Raw genomic sequence first — 12,730 nt, forward strand, 5'->3', positions numbered from 1 at the left:
TAAAACAATATTGCTACACCACCATGCACAAGCCTACCTGCACAGGAGAATTAGTTTATTCCATCGCATTCAGATGGTTGACAGAGGTTAGCAAGTCCTGTATTATATATATATATATATTATATCGCTTTCTAAGAAAGTGCATCTTAATGTTTACTTTAAGAATGTGTAAATGGTGCTATCAAGAATCTGATAAATTTTATCCCAGTTTTTTGTGTACCACTTCGAATGTATGAGATTTATTTTTCTATTGGAAAAAAAAATAAACAGTATAAAAGCATTAAAATTGGTAGATTTTAGTAATTTAACAGTGAATGGAATCCCTATGTTATAGATCCTAACTTGCCTTGGAGATTTTATGATGGTAACACAGATTTCAACATCTTCATTAATAATCACATTTCTGTTGATATATTTTACTTCACAAGTTGATTCCTCACCCAACTCTCTTATGTAAATTTTATCTGCTATGAGGTTTCTACACAAAGGGCATCCTGGTTCACCAAGGCAGCAGTTGAAAGAAGATAAAAAAATTCAGTAATTTTTATACACAATCATGTGTTACTTTTTAAGGAGGAGAAATACATCACTCATTAAATGAGCCCAGCTTTGCATACTAATTTGTAGAGCAATGCAGTCCCTATAAATTTAATAGATATGCTTTAGTTAAATGATGGGAAAAGATCTATTGAGTTGCACATGATTAGAATATAAGATAACTCATAATGTATCCTGCTTGATTTCTCATAGACATGAATATACATTATTATTATAGTACACATTTATACATTAATGTTTTTCACATGAAAGGTAAGTATCAGATGATTGAACAGTTAATTATTAGAATATTGCATATCTTTTAAATTATATTTGATGTGTACCAAAATTAAATAATTCTTTCAAAGAAGATGCCAATATTATATATTGAATCATTTAAGATTTGTTATGTTATTAAAATGGAAGGGAGGAGGAGTGTAGGAAGAAATTGAAGTGTTAGCATATAGAATAAAATAGGATGTCATCCCACTGGTCTACATTAAAAAGTCCACTGTTCTTGAAATTTGAAGCATTCTCTTGTATCATTAATAAAATAACATCAATTGAAATTTGTAAATAAAATGCTGTTTAAATTTAAAGTATTCACTATTTTGATTAGATTATTTTTAAGGAAAATTATTTTAAATGTATGTGCTGGATTTTTTTAAAATAATTTTTTATAATTGCAATGGAAGGGCATTTGTCGCACTACAAGTGGTACAGAAATTAGTATTTGGGGTTACCATAGAAATATAAACAAATTGAACATGTGGAACAAATTTTAAGCTCATTTTGGAAAACAGTTCTGTAGAGATGCATATTTGTATTTATTTCTCTAATAAATCTGCAAATAGCTTTAAACTCAAATTAGTTTTAATTATTTAAATCATTAGTTCTCTTAAATGTAAGCAATATAGCACCTGTTTTGCCTTTCATTTTATGAAAACATTGTCACACAGAAACTAAGACTGATAGTGGAAACTCTAGGTAGATCTTCATTTATTTGAAAATCTTAAGGTATTTAATAGTCTAAATAAATTCACCTCCAAGAAATGACGTTCAAGTCCAAATTAAAAGAAGTGTGGCTCTTTTGACTAATGTACTAAAATATAACAATGCAGTCATCTGAAAAACAGTTTGCATCATCTACAGCAGCATATCAAGACAAAGAAAGAGCCATAAGCAAATGAAGTCATATTTTTAAAAGCTGGCAGTATCATGATGATTTACTTCTATAAAGGTAATCTGTCCCTAAGTAATGATAGTACTTAATGGGGGAAAAAACTGCTTAGTGATGCCTAAAGATTAATGTCTTTTAAATATTATTTGAGCCATAGTCTCAAAGTTTCTTTTTTTCCTTAGATATTTCTGAATGTAGATTACATGATAGTTTGCTTATTGTGGTTATTTTAATCAGAAACATCATTGACTCCACTGAAGATTAAGAACCATTTCACAAAGTTAAAAATTGTATAAGTAAACCTGCCATGAAGTTTGCATTAATATAGACAAATTTTCAATTACTTTGCTTGGGCAAGAGAAGTCTGCTAAGCAACTGGTTGACATTTCGAGTAAACTGTCCAAACATGGAATGTATAGTTTAGTAATTTTGGTTCCTTTCCTTAAACACATGTGGAGTTCTTTTAAAATCAGTAGAATGTTTCAGCGGGTCAGGTTCATAATTAGAACATTAAAATATACCAGAGATATCAGTACCTGGCAATGTCCTGTTGCAGCTTTGGTTTAAAAAATTAATTTCTCATTTTATATCAATATTAAATAATAAGTTGATTATTTTAATGCACTTTGTTTCAAGAGATAATACTAATATTAAATTTTTAATATAAAATTTTTCTCAATACTGAAGCAATCTAAATATATCTTAATGTATTCTTACCATTGAGCTATATTTATATGTTATTCAAAATAAAGAACATGATTGAAAAATCTTTAGGTTCACTAAAATGATGCAATGTGTCCTACATAGATGCTTGTTTATATTTTATTTTAAATATCTATGGATTTTTATTAGCTGTTTTTGGAAGCAAAAAACATCTATCAGATTAACTCTGTCAAGTTTTAGTAATGTACCCAATCTAAAAAAATATTCTAGCAAAATAAACCATTGATGTCATGAACATTTTGTCATGGTTTAAAGTAAGGTCTTCAACTGAACAAAAAACCAAAATACTAATAAACTTAATATTCTGAACACAATGATGTTAAACAAATGCACATATGCACACACATGCATATATACACATACATACACATATTGTAAATTTATGCATTGCTAAATTATAAATTTAGAACTAATTTGGCATTTTGTTTCATTATGTTGCTTTCAAAAAAATCTGATGAGTAAGAATTTTTTTTTAAACTTATTCATTGGAATAAATGCAGAACATCAAAATACCTTTCCAAATTATCATGATTGAAACCAATATTTAAAATTTTCATGTCACTACTGAAAGGCAAACAAGATATTCTGTATCTATAATTCACGGTTTGTGGTTGTGGGTGGTAGAGTTATTTTCTGTTTTCCTTTTTAATATACTGTATCAGTGGCATATAGATGGAATGAAATAGAGAGTAGAGGTAATTAGCAGGGTAATTCAAACTCAAAAATAAATTAAGAAGAAAAAAACATGTAGGGAAAGTATAATCTTTTATCCATAATAGATACTTTATTCAACTTTTGTCCTAATTTGGCTAATAAAAATTAAACTTTTTTTCCCAGAACTACATGCTAAATTTGCCTTCATATAATTGAGGTTCTACTAACTCTTAAATACCATTTTCTGCCAATGTAGACTATATTCTGCTTTTCTTATACAGAGTTCTTTTTAAAAGTGTTGCTTGTTAATTACCCTAAAGCTAAAAAAAAAAAAAAAAAAAAAAAAAAAAAACTGGATTAAAATCTTTACAAGATGATCTTTAAAAAAAAATCCATTTGGGAGCTACATTATAGGTTCTGTATTTAAGCTAGTATATTTAGCAAAATTACACCATTTTTTCCTTTTAAGTTAATATCTAGTTTTTGTTTTTATTTTAGTTTGGGTTAATATTTTGACCATTTTTCTTTAGAATCATGTGTGATTTCACATTTTGAATGTTGGACATTTAATTAACTGCATTTTAGCATATAGATAGTTTTTAATGCACAGAAATATTCCACATATTAATCAGACATTCATTTAGTTCCCCCCAAAAAATAACATGAAGTGGACCATATTTTTAAAAGTCCCACCATTAAATAACAGTTCTCAGATGTGTTCATTCCTTTATAGTGCCATCACTCAACAATATCAGAAACCTTAAAAACAAAGTTTGAACAAAGATGATGCAACAGTACAAAATAGAGGACTAACATCTAAAGCTAGAGTTAACCACTTTTCAAAATGGTTATACATTAGTTTTAGACCAGGGGGAAGTTGCTTATTTTGTGCATTCAAGTAAGACATTTGACATGGTTCAGATAATCCATTTATCTTGAAAATAATCACTTAATAAGCTACTGATGAGCACTGACATGCTAGTGAGAGGACTTTCTTATTGCATGAGGAGTTATGTGATGACAGCATCAATGTAGTATAATGTTCTATACATAGGATTATTATGGATTGATTGTTTAGTTTCTTCTAGCCTCTTGTCAACATAGTTTTTACCATAGAAGTTGACACATTGCCACAGTTATTTTTTTAACATAAAGTTAATTATTTAATATAATAATATATATAATAAAAATTAATATAAAGGCACAAGAGTACATATTGGTATTAAAAATAAAAATATAAGAATGACATGATTAATTATGGAGGTAATGAAATTAAAGTTATAAAGATGTATAAATTTAGAAGACTGAGTATTAGAATTTAGAAGATCTGTGTTATTGGCTGTCTTTGCCACTAATTTAACTTTTGACTTGAGTTTTGACCTCTTTCAGCCTCAGTTTCCTCATTTGCAAGATGAAATTCTTGTCTTTGGTCTCTAAGATCTTTTCCAGCTATATAAAGAAGACAAAATACTAAATCCAATTCTAATATGAATTGAGGTCGTCTATGTGTACATTTCATTGGCTTTTCTTTTCCTGGAAAAAGAGTTTTCTATTTAGAATTGGCATGTTCATATTGGGCTAACTTAAGACATCTAGGTACATGTTAGTAAGTTACATTTTTCTAATTTGCCTGATATGTTTTAGGAACCTGTGATTTCACTGATGAAAGAATTACCTCAGACCACAGACTCAAAAAGATTAAATCACTTTCCCACAATCACATAATTACTAAGTATCCAAGATAGGATTTAAATCTGGGTTCTCCTAACTCCAAATCCAATACTTTTTCTTCTACACTGCATTCCAGCATTCAGTATACAAAAATATAAATCTACAATTGCTAAATTAGGGAGTGATTATTCATATTCCAAAAAGTTTTCATCATAGATCTCCTTAAATAGGAAGCTCTCCTGGCACATTTAAAATGTCATTTGTGAAATTTGAAATATGATGACCTGAAGGAAACTCTGACTCATTCCCACAAGTATAGATTAAACATTAGGAAGATCAATCCCAATAGACTTTCCCCTTGGCAAATGTTTTCCTGTGAATAAAATCAGTATGCTAATTTTGTCAAGGTATCAGTGTACCATGTAGTTCTATGGTGTAGCATAGTATTGGGCACTTTTATTTTGATTTTCAACACGCAATTCCTTTACACACGAGATAGGTAATAAATGTTTCTTGAGTTGAATTGTTCCTATAAAACACTGTCAAATTTAAGATCAAAAGGTAATTTAGAAAGCATCTATTCATAGAATCAGACAGTCCTCTACTGCCATCTAATCCAGTTCCTTTATTTTAAATATGAGAAAATCTAGGGCTGTGAAAGATCAAATGAACTGACCATGGATAGGAGGTAGCAGAATTTGAAGCTATTTCTAAAGATGACAAAATTTTTGTGCCTTTCACTATACTTTTATAGCTTAGCTGCAATGTATGGAGTTGCTTGATAAAGCAAATGTGCCTTCTTGTGCATCTAATATTTTCAGAAAATAATTTAGAAAATAGCAAAGAAGCAAAGAGCTTAAGATTCTTTTCATAAGTGTTTGGTGTTGTACTAAATGCTATGAAAAATACTTTTGATTCATCTGGTAAATGGGAAAGGCTCCTTAAGAATTTTTATTACTTATTACAAGGGGATGTGGGAGAAGACAATGCATTTTCTTATATTACCCATGTTAAATGAACTTGAAACTATTCTTATCCAGCTCAGAGTTTCAAAACTTTAAAAGTTGTTCACTTGGGGGTAAGTTATTGAAATGTTGCCCCACATTTTTCTATAGACTCGAATTTATCAAATTTATTCAGCTTTGAAACACTTCATGGTCTAAAATATGTTGATTTGATTTGATATAGCAATCTGAGAATCTTGGAAATATATAATACTTCTTTAATAAAGGAGAAACATTGAATTTTAAAAAAGAAAATAGATGAAATTAAGCCTATTTTTTTTTATATAGGAAATCTATAATAAAGTACTTTGCTCCTAACATAAATTTGTCTTCAATATTTTAGAAGAGGAAATACCACTCAAATTGTTCTCATAAAACACCAAAGTTCCAAAGAATAAAATCTGGAAAATACTAATGTAGTATGTTCAAGATTTGAGATCATTCCAAAAAGCATTCTCTCCTTCCACCAACTGATCAAAAAGGAAAATTATTGAGACATGTTCAAGAAGACTTTAATAAAAACATAGGACCGATAAGAAGGATTTTAAAGTCTGTTTCAAATAACTAATAATACACACCAATACTTCTATATCAAGTACAATAAAGATTCTTCACCCTATAGAAATAATCATACAGTATAATGAGTAACTTCAAGACACATTATTAATGTATTGTGATCATTTTCATTTTTAGCTATGCAGAAACTGCTTTATAACAGGCACTTTGATGGTTGTTTTTAGTCTTCTATTACATTGTCATTTATGCTTAGAGTATAGTCATTATATAACAATGTGTTAGAGTTACAATCCCCCTAAAATGAATTTAATATATATGTATGTCAGTGTTTAAGCCACTATCATTGAAGGATTTTGTGAGTAAAAATCAAGTAATTTAAGTTTTTGAGATGTAGGAATTCAAAAGATATAAAATAAAATGAACAGGACAAAGTGAAACAGGTTTTTGTATTTTTCAGTCACATAACACACTCAGAAAAACCTTTATGAAAGAAGAAAACAAAAGACTCATCTACAAAATGTAGTGGAAAGAAAACTAGAATGAAAAGAGTGAGATCCAGGTTCGAGGTCCAGTTTTACCAGGGTAATGATCTTAGCCATATCATTTAACCTGAGACAGTTGCTCCAAAATGGGATCAGTTTTAATGGTATTAAATTCTCTTCCAAATTACAGATTTATAATTTCCTATATTTGTAAAACCTAAATAATCATATTTTTGTGATTAATAGTGTTTTCATATTTTTTTTAATTTAGCAAATAAAATTAAATGTTATGTTCTAGTTCAGTAAATCAACAATTTTTGATCATGAAGATAATTATGGACATTATATTAACTACCATGTTCAATTTGGTTGTACTGCTTAACATAGTCAGAAATCCTTCCTATGACTTTTTTCAAAATCCCAAATCTAAGGGTTTTTTTTTTTTTAATGAGTCTTAATAAACTTGAGTCATACAATCCCCATACAATTTTTGTCATATGTCTGAAGACACTAAAGGAAAAGAAAAAATCATAATAAAGGTTACTGTTCTAATTGGGAAGTAACTTTGTACACAATTATTATTATTTATATATTCACCTTTGCTATTATACATGTGTCCTCATGAAAAAATCTTAAGGCATTCCATAAGATTGACAATCAGAGATGATAAGAGTAGCTTTATGGTCCAGGTGATCATTTGATATCATGATCTTCTTCCTGAAAAAAAAAATTATCGTATAATATTTCACATAAGGAACATAATTTCTAAAAATGTTTTCTTGACTTGAGTACTTTGAAAATACCTTGCCCCCCCAAAAAAAGCCCTGATGCTTCTGTGAAATAAAGTTTAAAATATTTTAAACTAAAACAAAAACCTCAAGAGTTAAAAAAAAAAAAGGCTTCATAAGAAGTTATACTGTCAATGCAAATGATCTTACAGACATTATTAGACAAAATGAACTAAAAGAGGAAAATGCAATTTTACATAAGTACTTTCCAAATCATTTAAAAGAATAGTCAGGTTCATGAATTTGTGGAAATGGAAATTCTAAATATAGGTGTGTAGGAAAGAGTAGAAACACTCAAGGAAACCATTATGCTTAATGTGTTATATTCCTACAGCAACAAAATTCAAGACAGTGTAGGAACATTCAAAGGTGTAATGTTCTTGAGATTTATAATAGTGAAACAACTATAAAAAAGATGTGCCGAAAGCAAATGAACATCTGGCAATTAATTGCTTTCAGCTGTTGTTAATGAGTTTGGTGAACTGACATCCCGCATACCAAATCAGTTATTAAAAGTGCTTTTGTCATTTTAAAACATCCATAAATCCAGGAAATTCTGCTATTGTTTTATAATGTGTGTGGGAAAGTACACTGTAAAGAATTGGGTGTTTATCAATGATTTTAATACAACCTCATTAAATACTATTGTGGGATTTTGACATACGTGCAAATTACACACTAAATTATATTTACTGTGAGACATTTGAGTATCATTTGCTAGTAAGAAACAGTACTTTTTTAAAATAAAAATTTGATTCCATATGAATTCAATTTTCCACATAATCTAAGCAGAATAGGATCAAATAAAATAGAAAGTTAGTTACTCCTACTGAAATAAGATCTGAGGATGATTGTCAGTGTTAAAATGCAAGTAAGCAATCAAGTTAGCTAGCTGGCTAGTTGGCTGACTTCTGTTCCTAAAAAGAATGCTTAGAAGCATTGTAAATGTCTGTAGTAATAACATTTCTTAATTCAAGAATTATAGGTTAAGAAATAAGTAATATAACAATTGCTAGCAAATAAAAGTTAAAGCTATACATTTGGAACAATGATGCGATTGTTATAATAATGGAGTAGTTAGGATAATCATAACAATGAATTTAGAAAAGGTTGCTATTGGAAAATTCTGGTAGATATTGACTGAACAAGAATGTGATTCCCAAATCTGGCATATGGCAAGTTGATATTTGCCCTGCCAGAGTATCAGATTTGGAATCTGCTTAATAAAACAGCACAATTAGGAAGAAAGACAAAATTGTTGTTATTCTTGAGCAATTAAATTACTCTTTGGGAACTGCTCTTTGAAAATATCACAAAGCATCATTGATTAAATCAAATGCTAAATCTTAAGATATTATTTTCATTATGAAGGCAGGGGTAAAGAAAGATCTCAAAGAAATGAGGGTTAAAATTAGTGATTTTAGAAAGTTACTGGGAGCATTTTGAGCTATACCATACAATTAAATTAAAGAGTGAGTAATAATACATTTGTAGTGCTAAAAGGAAAAAAAAAATTTCAAAATATCCAGTTCCACCTTCTTTATTTCAGCACTGTATAAAAGGACAATGGCTGAATTGGGCTTAGGTCCCACATTTGGCACAGAAGCAATTATCACAAATGCATCAAATTGGGGCACTAATGCAAAAGTTGTCCAGTTAAATTCAAGAAAAGTTCATTCAGTTCATATTATATACAAGATGCAAGATTTAAAATAACACCATTCTTTTCTCTCAGTATGATAATCGTATACTAGCCAGTTTAGATAAATACTTTTAGCCATCAAACACACACAATGGTTTTTTATACAGTACACCAACCTTCAAGATTTGTTAACCAAGTTCTTGGAAACAAAATTATAATATGAGGCTTAACAGAAAGAATTCTAAGCAAAAACTCAGGACATCAAATTCATTTTCCTGCAGTCTGAGCTAGAGCCAAAATAGTAGTGAGAACAAAATGATTAAATAACATAATGGGCAAATTTAGGGGTCCCTCAGATAATGCATATTCTTTCAGCAGTAGTCATCAAGAATAGCTAAGCTAGGAAGCTATTAGCTAGCCCACATTCTCCTCCAAAATGACTGGAACACAATTCAGTGCTTCACCAGTCTGCCTCAACAATCTCTGCCTTTTTCTCCAACAGACATTTCTCAGACTCATTCTTCTAACTGGATCCTTCTCCCCTAAAGCCTAATAGCTTTCTCTGCTTATCCTCAAAATGTTGATTTGAGGGTATCATTAATACTCAAAGGTTTTTTCCTTATTCCTGGAAGTATGAGTGTATAGTATAGTTAAATCCTTCAGCTTGAGTACAAGTCCTTTCTCTGACAGATTGGTATGTGACTTTGACCAAATATCTTAATCTTTCCATACCTCTGTGCAGTACCTTAAGTTTCAGAAATGTGACTACAAATTGCAAGACTTGCCAATCGACATTTGCTGAGGTTCTCTACCAGGAGTTTTTCTATGAAATTATAGACCAAAAGAGGAAAAAAAAACAACTCTGGAATAATATAAATGAGTTGGAAGAGTCTTTGTTGGGCATCTAGTCCAATCCTTCCATGTTATAGATGAAAAGAGTGAAATTCAAAGAGGTTTTAATTAATCCAGGGTCACAGGTAGAACATTACAGAAGAAGGATTGAGCATAATAAGCTTCAGACATGTATTTCTCAAGAGCATCATGATAAAGGTATATGTGAAATCATTAAGATACCCTCTCAGGATAAACAATTATAAAAGAGATACATATGAGAAAGAGGATAAGGGAATAAGATATTTCCAAAAATTAAACTAGAGAGCATTAATCACTCTTAATCTTTGAAAACATGAGTATGTTACTTTTGCTATATCAGCACATTAAAATATTAGATATAGTCATCTCACATCACTTCACCTTGAAAGTATTAAATTGAATATTTCAATTTAAGTATGTTTTAAAACATACCTACTTTTCAAACAAGCTGTCATTAAAACAAAAAAGAATGAAATAAAAGTGCAAATGACAAAAGACAATAACCTAATACAACAAGCTGATGTGGAAGATTAATTGAACATGTATCATTTATTCACACCCTAGATAAGTTTTGATAAATAGGAAGAAAACATTTTGATTATTTTAATTCATCAATGACATACTAGGAAAAGCATTAATATTTAAAGATCAGGGTTTAGGTGTTTTGTTTTTAAACTTTTCTAAGTACTAGAACTAAAAAATTGTGTTCCCAATGTCCAACAATTGAATCTATTGACTGATTCTTGTCAGTTTCTCCCAATAAAGGTAGTTCTGAAATACTTGGCAAGTCAGAGCTAGAAGCTAAATATAATAGAATATTGGATTCTAAACAGCCTGTGATGGACTATGCAAAATATTCAAAGTACAGTAATATGAGGGAGTAATGAGTGGACAGAGAATCTTATTTTAGCTCAATTATCCACTATGTCGTACATTCCCACTTAATACTATTTAAGGATATAATTATTTCAAAAAGAAAAATATTCTATGAAAGCAAGGGGAAGTGCAGAATGATATTTAACATTAAAAATGTACATTTTATTAACAGTATTTAAAATAAAGTTTAGCTTTGGTGAATTGAGGGACTTATTTTGTTAATTTTATTCAGGTTCAGAACCCCTTTATGTCTTTGCCTTGGAAACTATACAAAATGCATAAAACAAAAACATTCATTCTGGGAAAACTTGACATGTTGAGTAGAAAATATCCCTTATATACTATCTTCTTTGGGTTATGTCTCTTATCTACTTCATATCTTAACTGAACTATGCATTGTTGTGGCTATTACAGTAATATGTATCAATACTAGTAATCAGACCTTGACTAATTACTACATTACATAACAGTCTAATTTTCTTTATTAACCAGTAGGAAACAAACTTGACCATGAACATTTGCATGAAATATAGTCTAATTTTATGTCTCCCACTTTCCAGTTGTTTTGCTATAATTTTGAAAAAAAAGTGTACATTCATTAAAGAAAATTCTATATATACAAATAAGGCATAAGTTGGGATAAGTTTTATTGATAATATCACCTAAATATTGTCCAGACAGTGAGAAGACTAATGCTTTTCCTGTGGGATATAGTGATCAAAAATTAATAGATGTACCTTTATTTAATAACATATTTTTAAAGTACATACTTTGCACTCTTTAATTGCTTTTAAGCTCAAAAATTAAATTAATTCACCAAGCCTAACATATTTTGAAATTCTAGTCCCATAAACTATGTTTTCTAAACTAGGTATCAACAATTTCTTTGGTCCTTCCTGTATTTTTAAAGATAAGCATGAAATCTATGTGTAAAGCCATCAGGTGACAAAGGAGATTTTCATGTATCTATAATATCTTTATCTGCACTGCTATGTTTGAAAAGGAAGAAGCCAAAGAAAAGAAAATTGATGGCCAGTTTCCTCATTTAATATAAAGATAAAGTAAAGCATCTGTATATAATTACCTCACCCTCTCAAAATAATCCACAGCATCTTTGTTGTAAAAGACCTCAGATAGTCTAGTCTGATCTATATACTTCAATTGTAATTAGCCCTGCCCTCCTTCTCCAACATTATCAACAAGTGGTTGATCCAACCTTTAATTTGATGACCTTTGATGAGCAGAAGACTACCTATCAATGGGGGTAAGTTCAAGATCTACTTTGCTTAATCTTTATAGCCAGGGCCATAATATAGCCAAGTGTGAAGACATATTTTAAAGAGAAGTATCTACCATGTAGCCTACTTCTAACTTCTCAGATTATTTGGGTTTCAAATAGTTGAAATTAGTCTGTACTGAAACTAAGAGGTTAAAAAGATTAAAAAAAAACTAGAGGGAAAATCACAGCAAAAACAAGTTATGCTGCTTCTTCATTTTCTGTTTATAAATATACCAGAAGTTTCACAGCTTCTATGTGATTTGAAAATGTGAGGGGAAAAAAATAGTATTTGCAATGATTTAATAGATAGATATACTTTAAATGGGCACTGACTTCATTATTTCAAGATGTGAGTTTGTCAGTGTGTATTCTCCTTCAATGAATACAGAATACAATTCTTCATGATTTAATAGATAGGTTTATGAGTTGCTATAGCTAAAAACAAGTTCATGCCTTCATAGCCAATCTTCTTATACTGAGTTTCTCCAAACTTAGGTGGACTGCT

This window comes from Antechinus flavipes, chromosome 2 (assembly GCF_016432865.1).
Source record: "Antechinus flavipes isolate AdamAnt ecotype Samford, QLD, Australia chromosome 2, AdamAnt_v2, whole genome shotgun sequence".
In the NCBI taxonomy this organism is placed as follows: Eukaryota; Metazoa; Chordata; class Mammalia; order Dasyuromorphia; family Dasyuridae; genus Antechinus; species Antechinus flavipes.